Genomic DNA, 15,410 nt, shown 5'->3' with positions numbered 1-15,410 from the left:
ACACATCCCTGGGTGCATAGCAAGAAGTGACCTTCAATCATGTGGGGAGTATTGTACTATGATAGTTCTAAGCATACAGCAGAAACTATGAACAAAGGATTGTTCAGCCTGCTGAGTCTTTTTTCTAATTTATGAATACATTGTCTATTCACACAAGGTGAGGAGGAAAATTTGTGCTGCTTGATTCTTTAGTACAGGGCCGGCTCCAGCATTTCTGCCACCCCAAGCAAAAAAAAAAAAAAAAAAGCCGCGATCGCAATCGCGACCGGTGGCGGCAATTTGGGGGGGGGGAAGCCGCGATCGGTGGCGGCAGGTCCTTCGTTCCTAGAGTGAGTGAGGGACCTGCCGCCCCCGAATTGCCGCACGTGCCGCCCCTCTCCCTTGGCCGCCCCAAGCACCTGCTTGTTAAGCTGGTGCCTGGAGCCGGCCCTGCTTTAGTATAACCTTGTTTTCATAGCCCCTGCATCCTTTAATTCCTGGCTCAGTTTAGTCCTCATTTTTCTGGCTATCTTAAGGGCTTGCTGTAAGGCAGTGGTTCTCTTTTCATACCACGACCCCATGTTACAACATAAAAACAACTTTGGGATCCTGCCTTCCATAGTTTGATGATCCTCATTCATCTAGCTGTAAAGAAAGGGAGAGAGGTCAAGATCGCCATACTGAGATCCCATGCTGTCAGGTGTCCTCCTGTAGTAGAGCTGTCTAGAACTAAACTCAAGGTTCTTCTAAGCAAGATGGCAAACCAGAGGTCCATATATAATAAACACCATCCTAGGCCTACACCCAATCCAAAACTGCAGTGAATTGGAGATTTGAAGTTTTATTTATATCTGCTGCAGCCTGATTAGTCCTGAAATTTACATTCCTTAGAATGGAAGCTCTTTCAGGTATGGACTTGGCCTCCATTTCAGTCTCAGAAGTACCTACCAGGGCCGGCTCCAGGCACCAACTAAAGAAGCAGGTGCTTGGGGTGGCCAATACAAAGGGTCGGCACTCCGGCCGCTATTGGGGCGGCACGTCCAGGTCTTCAGCGGCAATTCGGCGGCGGGTCCCTCAGTCCCTCTTGGAGCGAAGGACCCGCCACCGAATTGCCGCCGAAGAGTGGAGCGGTGCAATTGCGCTGCCGCGGCTTTTTTTTTTTTTTTTTTTTTTTTTGCTGCTTGGGGCAGCAGAAAACCTGGAACCGGCCGTGGTACCTACTAGGCTTTTGATGCCAGTTAAATAATAATAATTCTGAATAATGAATAGGCAAAACCCTGAGGTTTTGCATGTTCCTTGCTGAGGCACAAGTGCAATGGGTGTTTGCCTGTGCAAGGACTATATGACCACTGAAGCACGAATACAGCTGATCGAATTATTTAGCAGGGATAATTTACTGGAAAAAAGTTAGCTGTTTTTTTTTCTATTTGTGAATTGTGATATTTACAAATTTGTTAATTATTTGCCATTGTTTGGTGATTAAGAACATTGGCATTTCCTGTATGCCTTACACTGGATCAGATCAGTGCAGGGGCTGGGATTTTCAAAAAAGTGACTAAGGGTAGGTCTACACTTACCCGTTAGTTCGGCGGCAAGCAAATCGAACTTCTGGGTTCGTCTTGTCTGGACGCGATAAGTCGAACCCGGAAGTGCTCGCCGTCGACTGCGGTACTCCAGCTCAGCGAGAGGAGTACGCGAAGTCGACGGGGGAGCCTGCCTGCCGCGTCTGGACGGAGGTAAGTTCGAACTAAGGTACTTCGAACTTCAGCTACGTTATTCACGTAGCTGAAGTTGCGTACTTTAGATCGAATTTGGGGGTTAGTGTAGACCTGCCCTAAGTGACTTGAGAGCCTAAATTGCAGTGACTTTTCACCAGAGAAAGTTTCCTCCTAACCCCCATTAGTCAGACATTGGCTTATGCCCTGAAGCATGAAAGTTTATCTTCTCCAACACACTTGTTTATATTCTGAGCATTTATTATTATAACTGGCTATTCTTATTATTGATATAAACATTTAATTCCTTTTATAATCCTTCTAAGCTTCTAGCCTCAATATCTTTGGCAATACATTCCACTGGCTAACTGCATGTTGTGTGCAAATGTGTTTCTTTTTTATTGGCATAGAATTTGCCATCTTCCAGTTTTACAGAGTGTCTTCTGGTTTTAATTGTTTAATGTGTTTAAACAAATGTTAGCTAGTGCTTTGTTCACAAACTGACCACTATGTACTTTCGCTATTCATGTCATGTGACTGGTCACATGTGTCAGACAGAACAAGAAGAAACAGGAAATCAAGGGAAACAGATACATCTGCTCAGTCTAGACTCACCTATAGCAGAAAATAAGAATTAACCGGGAGAAAAATAGGAACCCATGGTGCAGAACCTCAGCGGTGCTGAAACAGAGTATTTCACCATTTCTTTTGTGTAAAATAAATATATAAATAAACAAACCACTCTAAAATGCTATAGGAGGCCTCTGGACTTTTTCAAAAGGTTTCAGAGGCATCATGAAATCTTAAATACCTCCAGGTTCTTTCCTATCTGACCACTGAGCAGTTCTATACATGGGTGGAAGGAAAGTCCCTTCCTGAGCCCTGCAATACAGAGTAAGTCTTGAAGCATGTGGTCATTACATTTGCAGAGAAGAGTTTGTTTCCTTTAAGAAAAACAAATGCACACACTTCACTTTCTGAGAAAAACAAGGTTAGAGACTAGAGCTGGGCCAGGAACTCGGATAACGAGAGGATTAGTAGCAAAGGTTAAACTCATGTCAGGCTGAAGATAAAGATGCAAAAGGAACGAGTGACTCCTACAAACTCTGTGAGCAATCCATTCTTAAAGTGCCTCCTCCTTTTTTAATCTAAGCAATTAAGTTCAATGTTCATTTTAGCTAAAGAACTTTCTCATTTTCCTTCCACAGAGACAAGGCACAGAGCAGAGGGTGCTCAGAGGCTGACATCTAGAAGTTGGGTGAATGACTATTCTTACTTTGACTGTTAAAACAGCCCCTTGAGGACTTCTTTTTGAATTGGGTGTTTTACATTGCTGGACTGAACTAATAGAAAACAATAGATAACACACAAAAGATAACTGACAAAAATCTTTCATTCTTCATTTGGTAAAATTTAATAAAACCAAATAACTTGGTTTGTTTAATTTATTTTCTTTTCTTTCTCTCTCTCTTTTTTTTAGGCATCTTTTTTTTTCTAAATCACCAAAGAGCTAAACTACAGAACAAGGAAAATAAGGGACAAACAATTTCAGTTGAAAATTCAAAGCTACAATTTGAATTATTGGTGCACAATTGACCATCTAGGTAAAACAAAACCAAAAAACCAACCAACCAAACAACAACAATAACAACAAAAAGCGGCGGAACAAGTTTGGGAACCACTGATCTAGACAAATCAATGAAATTGGAACGTTGTGTTGAAAGTGCCTCTTGGGGTGGAGAGTGAGAGCTGGGGTCTACTTGTTCAGGAAGAAGCTTAAAGAAGGGAAAGGAGGTGTTTCTCTTGGGGCCAGGCACATAAAATTTAACGTTAGGCATCAACTCAGTTCAAACTAAACCTCCCATGTACGCAAGCCCATATTATTTTACATCTCACATTTATAAAGCTTGATCACAAAGAATTCCCAAAGTGCTTTGAAGACTGTAGGCTAAATTCTGCTCACACCTATACCAGTGCTAATTCAGAATAACTGTAATGTACTGCCTTTTGTGTGTTTGGATGTGTGTGTCTGATGGCCCCTGGCAACTGACCCATAAAGGGGGAAAAGGGGTTGCTAACTATGGGAGATCTTTAACTCGCGTGGTTGAGGCCTGTACTACTGCAGCTGAAGGGAACAGGGTTCTAGCATTTGCCAGGAGTATGTGTGTGTCTACTGTTTGCACAAATATGAATTCTTTATGCAATTCCGTTCATTTCACTTGAATTACTCCAGATTTTTTACACTGTTGCCACATAATAGTCTTTGGCCTTGTACATACCATATGCAGGAATCACACCATCCATTTCTGTAATGCACTCACCTCTGGGGTGTTACATGCCTCCCATTTAACACTGTATAACACCCCAGTAGACGAAGTGAATAATCTTAGTATTATATGTAACTGAAACTGCAAGGGGAATTTAGGCAGAATGTAATTACCCCAGGGACTATTATTACTCTTTGGAGAAGTGTCATGTGATTTTTGATGACCACAAGTGGTCAGACCTTGGTTTTATATCTCATGCAAATAACAGCATTTCCATCAGTACAGTGCTTTTAACATGTCAGGAAAATTGATCAACACTGAATTCCTTCCAATGGCAATTCTCACTAGGGGCCTGAATCAAAGTCATAGAATCATAGAATATCAGGGTTGGAAGGGACCTCAGGAGGTCATCTAGTCCAACCCCCTGCTCAAAGCAGAACCAATCCCCACTGTAGTTAGTGGCTGGAGTCTTTCATGGGCTTTGGATCAAACCCCAGGTCTTTTGCTTAAGGATGGGCTATCATGCCCTGTGGCAGAGGCAACAATTTTGATTACAGATGTGCTGGCTTTCATGTACCCGTTTTCCAACTCCCCACACTAAAGAGCAATGAATAACTGGGGGAGGAGAAAGGAATGCAACTGTCCTTGGTTTTGCTTGTAGTTAGAGGACATTTTGTAGGTAACATTGCATAGATATCGTCAAGCTGTTGTCTTTTTTATGAGTGTGATTGCTGAGGAAGTACGCAGTTACTTCACCCCATGCCTCTCCTCCGGGTGGTATGTCTTTTGGAGAAGCAGCATGTCAAACAGCAAGATGTGACATTCGCAGCCATGGGGTGTATCACAAGATAATATATCTGCTTGGGAAATCTGAAAAAAAAAATGCACTGACAACTGCCTCGGGAAAAGAGAGAGATTGAGAGATTTAAACCATTAAATAAGCCAAGGGAGAGGAAAATATTTGCAGAGCATGTTTTGCTTCCAGAGATCTTGGCTATTTTTGTGAATAATAACTTCATAAGGTACCCTGCCAGACACGCAAAAACTACTTTCACCTTCTAAAAAAATTGCCTATTTACAAACTTGTAATTCTTCATATGTGTGTTCTACTAAACCAAATGCTTTGGGTTTTTTTAATTAATCTTAAAAAAAAGAAAAAATCTATACATGATAGAAGATGAGCTTCATTGCAAACCAGACCAACCCTCAACAGAAACTCTTCAATAACAACTCAGAACTGGTTCAGATTCTCAGTTCATGTAGATTGACATAGCTCAATTGAAATGAATGGTTTTGCATCATTTACAATTTACACCAGCTGAGAATCTGGCCTACTATGTACAGTCAAGCAATTGTGACTAATCATACAAAACCAAATCAGCTTCAATGTCAATGTATTATAGGTTCTTTGGGCTGATTCCCCACTCCATCCAAGGTCTATTCTGCCATGCCCCTGCCATGCTCCACCTGGAACACCACTGATATGGCCACTCCTTCCCCTTACACCAGGGGTTGTGGTGGTAGCTGGCACTTGAGCAACCACTGCCAGATCTCTGCCAGCAGAGTTCCCCTTCACAGGGGGAATTATCCACTGCCCCTCTTCAGCCACTTCAAGGCTACTCTAACATCACTTATGTGGCACCAAGTAGCCTTTGCAGACCAGAAAGAATCTGCTCCTTTGCCTTTAAAACAATTCAAGACTATTAATAAGTGATAATGTATTTTTAAAAGAGAAGGTTCTAGCAATCTGATAGAAGTTTTTAAAAAAACCCATAAGATTTCAGGCCAGAAGAGTAGGAATTAAATAATCCTAAATTGCAAATGTAAATATATTATGTAACACCAGTTGAATGTATTTCATGTCTTTTGCTGTTGTTCCAAATAAAAAGTTACCACTTGAAAAATTGTTAGAAAGATCAAGATAAGATCCTTCTGTGGCATAAACAGGATCAGAATTGCAGATTACACTTCCAGCCTGTGGATCAATGGGACAGTCCAGACGGAGTCTCTTAAAACACCTCAGCTGCATTAGGACTTGTCAAAAAGATGGGCCAAACAGGCTTCGTGATCTTTAAAAAAAACACACAAAAAACAACTCCAAATCTTGAGGGCTACCTCTGGGTGTTGTGTAGTTCAAAGACTACATTCCAATCCTGCATGGTGTTAAGTGCCTCCACTCCCATGAACTCCAGTAAGACACTCAGCACTTCTCAGCTTATGTGCCTAATAAAGCCCACAAAACGGGGGAAAAGAGAGACAGGGAGGTTGAGAAACTCTGCCACAAAGTTTTTGAGTTTTCAAATCCCCCTCCTACAATTCTCAGTCCTGGGAAATGCATCACCCTGTCATAGTACATTGGCACACCCATTGCCCATCCCAGTTGGTATCAGGCTACTCAGAGGCTCATGAAAAGGTAATGTTAAAACTTAACTGAATTTTTTCAAACCTCAAAAAACCCCCGAAGGTTTAGCTAAAGGTTTGTGCTGGATCTTATTTCATCCTTGCCCATCCCTAAATTTGGATGAGGATGCAAGTGTGTATTCATTGTTTCCTCTCTCAACCTTCCAAACTAACAAGTCATTTCTTTGTTTTCCCCCAGTCCACTGGAAAATTTTTAACTGTATTTCATCTAACATGTACAAATGTGTCAATTATAGGATTACAGCATTTATTAGTCAGGAAAATTGTTACAGTGCCTTAATGCCTATAGCAAAAAAAAAAAAGGCATTCTGAAAGCCTCTTTACTATTGATCTTTGACTCCATCTTAAGTGAGCCACAAAGCCAAAATTTCACCTCTGATGTCACTTTGTATTTCTCAGATTTTTTTAAAATGTAATTCTCATCCCCACCCCATTACTTGACACTGACAAGGCACTGGTTATGTTATCAAATATATTGATGGATAAGGAGAGTGATTTTGTTGTTACAGATCATTTAAAAAGTTCAGACTATATTTTCTGTGTAACCTACAAAGGAACTGTGTACACTGGTAGTTTTGTCAAAGTATGCCATACAACAAATTATAGAAACACAGGACCTCCAGGAACCTCAAGAGGTCATCTAGTCCAAAAAGCTTCAGTCAAGATTATTACGGGGACACTTTAAAGGTTTGAAGGCTTTGTTCAGGCGTAGGTAGATTTACAGGCCAAATTCTTATGGAACCTCAAAAATACACGTGAAATCCAGGTCGCTTTATGCTTCACTGGTGGAGTTCTGACTTGGGACACAAAGGTCTCATGACAGGATTTTCAGAATCCTGACACCAACCAGCTTGGTTTGGAGACCCTGCCAGCCTTAGGAAGATTGGCAGAGCTGGATGAATAATTTGTGATGCATAATAAATGAATAATTAATTTTGCATTTTTTCTTGTCCATGATTTGTCTGTGAGCAGAGAGCGATTTTCTCAAATTTGTTAGTCAGAATTATTGGACATTTTTGGTCTGTAGATTGTTCATCAGCAGTTTATTGCAAATATTTGATATTTGGTTAGTTTTCATTGGATACACAGTCACATGGTATACTTATGCTTAGGGAATGTATGATCCTAATTCCTGTAATCAGGCTTCTGGTGCAAATACTTGTGATTATAAAGTCAAAGGGGCCAGATTGTCCCCTACACCCAGTATTCACTGGTCAGAACCAGAAGCGGGGCGGGAACATAGAGGACCCAGTTGCAACTTCCTGAGTCTGCTGCTGGTTCTTTGCCAGATCCAGACTCAGCCCCAGCATAGTTTTAGAGCCACTGAAGTGGTCAGTATGCCAGCCAAGAATAGACAGAACATGTTAATATTTGTTTCAGCCATTTCACCTTGCATTCCAATCCTGACACACCTTTACACGGGGAGCTGAAGTGATAGTGGAGCAGAAATCCACAGCCAGAGATATCTGGCTGCTTTCCAGCCCCTTTGAATTACCAAAGTAGCACAAAGGGCTTGGATCACAGCTAAGAATTTGGCCTAGTCTTTGCTTTCCATGAATATCCTTTAATAGTTGCTTACAATGGTTATTTCCATGAATCTTCCTACCAAATAAACTTGTATTTTAGCATATTCACAGGAAGCTAATATAAAAACCAAACACAAACTCTTTGAACAGAGTCAAAGGAAATTCTTTTCTTAAAAAAGTGAACAAACGCTCAGAAATAATTTATTGGTATTTACCCAGCTCTCCAGATTAGTGACCCTTACCATGTACGCTTGCAACGTATTAAAAATCTGTCTCCTTGACCAGCTAGACAGTCATGGCAGGTTAGTTTGTGAAGCCATATTTAGGGTGAAAATCTCTGAGGTGCCTTACACCTGAAGCTACCACTGTCCTGCTCCAACTGGGTAGGGACCTTTCATTTCAGTGTCTGTTCCTGAGACAGTTTCTGAGGCTGGGAGCTGTCAGACATCTTCGTGTTGTTTATGGCTGTGGCAATGTGCAGCCATTGTACCACAGATGAAAACTCAGAAGATACCTGGATTAAAACCACGGAAAACTTCTACTGTAATATTGCATGCTTTGTGAATTGTAAAGTGTCCAATAGGCCCTTATAAAAATACTACAGTATTCCTCACTATTGTCCCCAGTTCCCTCTTGTCAGCTGAGAAATACTGCCGCATGGTTGTTTTTTTTGTTTTTTGTTTGTTTTTGTTTGTTTTTTGTAAAGAACATTTCTGGACCAAATTTTGCCCTCATGCAGTTCCCATTGAAGCAGCTGGCCCTTCTGGAAGTTTACTAGGTTAAGGGGAGCTGGGTGGCTATGCATTGTCACAGCTGAAATTAGTCAAATTTTTCCATAAGGCTAGTTGAGTTCTTCCTATTTTTTGGACAGGTGATTGCCCCTCAATGCATAAAGATGAAGACCCATAGGCTATTGCCATTCCCTTATTAATTTCATTTCAGGGCTCACTAAGGTATTCTGCACTACAGAACATTCCTCATCCGTTGAAACGGTCATCAAAACATTTGGATATGTTATTATCCTGACAGCTCGGTTGAGGAGGTTTTTAAACTGACCAGCTGTCTCAGCACCCCCCCATAAATCTCTTGCCATGACCTAGTAGTGCATTTTTCATTTATTTTGTGTCTATTTGCTGTTTGACACAGGAGCCTGTGCTGTAACTGCTCATTTAATACCAGACAGTGTAATACCCTTGCAGCCTGGCATGATTGTCAGGTTGATTTCATTAGTACGATAAGATGCATAGGCTCCTTTTTATCTCCTGTATTCTCCTTCTCTCTCTCCCTTTCTCTGTAATTTGGGTCTTTAAAGTCCCTGCTGTCTCCTGATCTACAGATAATTGTTTACTGTAATACTAGCCAGGAAAAGAGCTGATAAACTCCAGATGTATCCAGGTCTTCAAATTCACTTTCCTTGCTCTATGCCCATGGCTATGGACCTCAGATAACACTTTGCTGCTGTCTGGGGTCCCCTAAACCTGCTAATAAAAAGGGACTATTTAAGATGGACAGTGATTGTATGTTATAAGATCTGGGTGGGTTGTTGGGTTTTATTTTCTGTTTTGCTCTTTTTACAAGCTTCTTACTTTCCCCTGTTCTTTTCTTGTTCCCTGGTTGTATTTCGCCCTGCACTGTATTCTTTGAAGTCCTAATCATGCTTTCCAGTGACAGGAGCCAGGACGCTACATGTTAACCCCCATAGATCAAGGAGATGGGACTTTTTTTTTTTTTAAAGAGTATTAACACAATTAGCTTTTTCTGCCTAGCACAAGGTTGTTCCATTGAGATCTTTCCCAGCCTCTAAAACTGAACTTACAGATGGACCAACTGCAACGGATAAAATAAGAACCTAACTGAGTCTTCACCTAAAACTTCTACTCAACATGAAGCAAGATTTTTCACAGGCTCAATAATAGTCATCTTGTTTATTTTTATATTGCTCAACCTTGTACATCTCTGAGCTTCTCACCTCCACCCAGAACTGGAAGGGCAAGTGCCATTACAACACAGGGGCAGATTGATCCTCTTGATATTTCTAATGTCATCCTAAATACCGGAAATATCATAAAACATCCTGCCTACGCTACTACTTTGAACCAAGAGTATAACCAGTTCATGACATGATTGGCTATAAATATGATTTGTGCCCACGCACAACATGGTTAATATTTGGTTAGTAATTATGGCCGCCTGGGCTGGCACATGGCGATTTTCCTGTAACTGGTTTGGCACAGTGCCTTTTGTCATCTATTCAGGACCACCTCGCCATGTAACCAGCTTGGCTGGTTCTCCGCCCTTCAAAATTTGTGGTCAGACACCCACCCAAGGATACTTTGTTTCACGTGGTTTTGGTTCCAGTGTAAGTGCACACTTTGAGCACACTAAAATCTGCTAAGGCAATGTAGGATAGCTGGCTAGATTCTCCCTGAATGCACTAATACAAACACAGGCAATGTCACTGTGGATCCACAAACATGGCTAACACACGGTTGTACTGCGAAAAAAGTTGCTGTGTGGCTGTACATTACCGGCATATTTTTGTAACTGTCAAATGAGAGAGAGTCAGAAACTAGTTGCAAATATATGGTTGGGCTTGTAGTGTAGACAGGACCTAAGCCTTTCCCCCCTGTGATTTCCAGTCCAATTTTGCAAAATCAAATCTCTGAGGTAGAGATGGGTATGGATCTGAACAGCCTAGCACTTTGGAAGGGAGTCAAAATTTGAACCTAGATCCAAATTTTGCAAGTGGGCCTTATATTTATAAATATAGTTAAATGGGCCAAACCAAACTCTTGGATTTAAACTCCCTCTCTACGCTGAATTTTTGGAATTATGCAAAATCAGTATCCAGCTCATAAGGAAGCATTACTTCACATCGTGAATTCCTTGACTCTCTTTCCCACAATAGCGAGGTTGGCAGCCAATAGCAGCATGGATACTGATCCCGCCATACTGTCATGCATAGGGGAAGGGGACCATCAGAAAGCATGGAATGGGAGTTCACTCTCATAGTTCATCCATGGAGTACGAAGTCTGTTTTTCCATTCTAGGTGTACTTGGCACTACTTCAGCATAGGGGGAGGAAGGGGGATGGAACTGGATGAGGTCCCTTCCAGTTCTACATTTCTATGATTTTATAAGTCCACATCCCCAGTGCTCCCATTTACTGGGAGTACAATTCTCAGACTCCGTATTCCCACTATAGCCACAGAGTTTTTGCATTAAATTTTTCCTCCTCCATGCACTTTTGCTTGGGAGGCTGCATATGAGCCTTTCTATTTACTGCCTAGCAAGACAGGCACCACCTTTTAGGCTCTGGTTTCTTCCGCCCCTGCTCACAAAGGTGGGTTCACTGAGGTGTCATAATGCCTTCCCCATGGGAGTACCCTACTTCTCCCCTGCGAGGCTTTTCCGCCAAACTGGCTGCTTTGCTGGAGCAGTAATGCACTGTATAGCTTTGCAGAGACAAGTATTCACGCACTGCAGTTCCAACACATAGTGAATTCGATAAACTTTATTCCTGATTCCAGCAACTAGTAGGTGAGCGATTGGGGCAGTGCCCACCCAACTCCCCCACCCCCAAGGCAAAGCTACTGCAACCCCAAATATTAAACCTTAGTAATGACACACCTTTATCCTGGTATCGCTGCCGCTTTCCTCTCTGCCATGGAATTGAATAGTCAAGCATTTGTGTAACTCTTCCTTCAGAATAATGCTGTAGCTTTCCCCTTGTAATCGCTTTTAGTTGGGATTTGCTTCCTGACAACAGCATATAACAGGGACATGGTGGAGGAAGTGGGTGAGGGGAATGGGGATGAGGCAGAAAGGAGTCCCTGAAACCCAGCTTCCCCTGTCTGCGTTGCTTCCAATACCATCTTTGAAGATAACCCCCCAGCCCCCATGCATAAGAAGTGTTCACTCCCCTCCCCTCTTCATGTAAACATAATTTATCTTGCTCCATGGCCAGCATAACTAGTAAGAGCAAGTACTCACAAAGTGTAAATTAGCCAGTGACAATAAATTGTCAAATTGCCTCTGAGGCAGAAACAAATGAATAGTTTAGTTTATTAATCACATGCCACCTTCACCTTTGATGTCTTGATGTTCCAGTTTTGGTGCTCCATTAAGCAACACTGAGCGACTGCTGCTGCAGCCGCCACTAAACCAGAAATTTTGTTGGCAGCACATTTCAGGACTTCAAAGGCAGTAAATTACCCTGAGATTGTTTCATTAAAGCGCCCTGCCCAGTGTGAAAAGCAATAACAGGAGAATCAAGATCAAAGAGTATCCATCTTTCTAGATTTGTTACATAGAAAATTACATGCTGAGGGTGTCTTTTTCACAAATCATGTCGCCTCCCATTCCAGTAAGAATGGTTCTAATTAGACCAGAAGCCTCCCTGGCTGCCCAGAGAGTTATGATTGTCATTAATACGGCATGCAAGCTTTACCTCTCCCCCTCCCCTTGTTCTGTAAAGCGAGCAATGCTTGTGATGTGCCTCTGGAGCCTAATTAGAAACAATTACACTGATTAACTGGTTACAGGCAGTTCTCCACAGAGTCTCAAGAGGAACTTTGTCTGAGATATTTATTTATTTATTTTGCTTATTCTTCCACTTTCCCCCCAAGCTGTCTGACTTGACAAAATCCTACCCGTTTTCTTCTGCCCAAGGAGAAGCCTAAGCAAACTCCCTTGGAGACAGACTAGGGAGTGCACAGAGAAAGGGCTCCTGGCCAAACTCCTGATACATCTCCTCCTTGCTGTGATGCATCAAGCAGCGGCCAGCAAAGGGGAAATGATCTACAGTCCGATTTCTTTATGATTTACAGTGTCTTTGTCAGGCACTGAACTGTTGGCACCGGCTCCATTCTGAAAGGCTGTGGAATCTGCACTGCACTGGAATATAATTATAACAGTGCAAGCAGTAAAGTAGCAAAGGCAGCCCCATCGCCTGCTGACCTGCCACTGTCCTGGGTAGCTGGTACTTTTTCAAATGGCCATCGGAGCGGTGTGCGATGTAGGCTTATGTAACTGTATTCTCCCTGTATCCTCTTACTTGATGTGTATATGTATAAAGGAAGATAAACGGAAAGAGAGCGATGAGGTTAATCCCTCAAGATGCCTGCATCATCCTCAGCCATTCCATTATATTATTGCTGTAGCTCTTGTTCTCCCGCATCCCCTTTCCCTGCAACTTTTTGTCCATGCCGCATATGTGTTTTCCTAATATATACACTATAACTTCGTTGAGCAGCATCTTGTCTTTTATTTGACAGTAATGCACCAGGTACTGCTATAGTTTTATCAAGGTAATAGTAAATAATAATAGTCAGTGGAGCATCTAAGTAAATAATTCTCAGATCAACCGAAACATTCAATGTGCATCAGAGGAAAGTGTAAGAAACCCTGAAGCACTTATGGAATAATCAGCCCAGACAGAAAGTTTCTTCCTAATTCCATATCAGTTAGTGGTTGTATTATGCCCTAAGGCATAAGAGTTTACATCCCTTTCAACCTTTAGTTTGGTTTCCTCTTACCAATGTAACTTGGATGTCTTTGCAATCCAAGTAAATGTCCAATCCTTTTCAGTTCTTGGCCTCAATAATATATTGTGATAAGGAGTGTTACAGGCTAATTGTGGGTTATGAAAAAAGTCTCTCTGCAGTTTAAGCTCTCATAATGCAAAAATAAGGGAACCATGGCATGAAATCGAAAAGCAACATTTTTAAACCAATAAACAGAGTCAGATTTACCTTCTCTGCACCATTCATTATTTTAGATACTCTTATTTAGTCCCCTCTTACTCATCTCCTCTCTAAAGTAAAGAGCTTCAATCATTTTCAATCTCCCTTTATATGTTTCTCCTATATCTTTTTACAGATAGTGGGGTCAGAACTAAACAACAGTCCAGGGGAAGAAGTACCACTGAAGATTTTCAGTATTATTTTCTGCCTCCTTCCTTATGCACTCTTAATTTTGTTTGTTTTAGCCAATGCTGTACATTGAGCAGAGATTCTGGTTGAGCTGTGCATATGATACCACGGTCTCTTTCCTAAATTGTTACAATGAAGTCCTTTGAAGTAAATGGAGTTACACGGGTGTATGTCGGGTACAAGTGAGAGCAGAAACAGGCCCTATGTCTTTTTATTTTTTTAAATCACAGAAGAACATCCCTGTTGGCAATATGCTATTGGAATATTCCATTGGGACAAAACAACGGAGTCCCTCCTCATCAGCCAATCAGAGTTCTTGATTGTCCAATGTTCTGAGAAAAGCAACTGACAACGCCCTTGACAAAATATGGCATGTTGAAATTTAGTTGAATTGGCATTGTTGATTGGCTGGAAGGAAAATCATAGGGTCATATTCACTGCTGACTCAAAAGGTGCAACTTCATTGACATCATTCTTGAATTTGGCCTATGATTTGTAAACCTCTCAAACACAAGTAGATGTGTGTGAGCTAGTCACAGCCAACAATGAAACTATGCAGAACACAAATTCTTTCACATTTCAACATAATCTTGGAATGAAACAAATATTTCACCATGTTTTTCACTGGGAATGAGTCCACTTTTTTTTTAAGCAAACTTTGGGTTCATTGAAAGTGAAAGTTGATGTCAAAATGTGAAGTTTAAAATTGAAATTTCCATATTTCTCATTTTAAAAAGACATTTTGTCAAGTTGCACCGACAAGTGAAATGTGAGGAGTACAAAATCACTGGGAAAGAAATAGCAAATATTTCTTGCAACATGTAGGGGCACATTTTTCACCTGTTTTGCATAGCTCTAAATACAATTCCATGAATCCCATCCCATGGCCAGGAGATTGAGTGGAATGAGTGGCAGCTTACAATGATTTGTTAGACACTTTTGAAGTCATACTGTGCCTAATTTTATTGTAAAAGGAACATATGTAGCCATTGATCAAAATGTCTTCATCAGTTTGGAATTATGCCAGAGTTCAAGAGGGAGTCCCATTGCTTCTTGTGATGTAAGGTCAGAATAAATTAAACCAGGTCTCCTTATTTCTGACAGCTGGTTTTCAATGAGGGTCTTTATGTTAAAATTGGTTTGTTTTTTCAACCACAGTTAACCACTCATCAAAACTACAAGCTCTATTGCATTGTGGAATATTATCCTCCAGGAAGTAGCAGAAGCCCTATTGCTTGGTACACTGAAAGGTAGACAGAAAAAAACTTGGTAACATGTACAGTAGAGAATAAGCCTACATTGGTAAGGAGATTAATTAGATCAGAGGTCATACATTTGTAGCCTGCAGATCCTTTTTGGCAGTCCTTAGAATAAAATATTTTGAGAACTAAACTGTGAATGGTTTTGTGACTGGAGGCGATCAATGGGAAGCTCTTTCTTTAATGAGATAGCCTGCACGTTGACAAGGTTGGAAGACGACAGGTTTGGATGGCCTAATTAATAGATCTTTCTCCATCTCTGAACTTTATGGGCCTCATTCTGCTCTCACAATGATGTAAATTAGGAGTG

Source organism: Emys orbicularis, chromosome 8 (genome assembly GCF_028017835.1).
Source record: "Emys orbicularis isolate rEmyOrb1 chromosome 8, rEmyOrb1.hap1, whole genome shotgun sequence".
NCBI lineage: Eukaryota > Metazoa > Chordata > Testudines > Emydidae > Emys > Emys orbicularis.
This window is presented reverse-complemented; position numbering follows the sequence as displayed.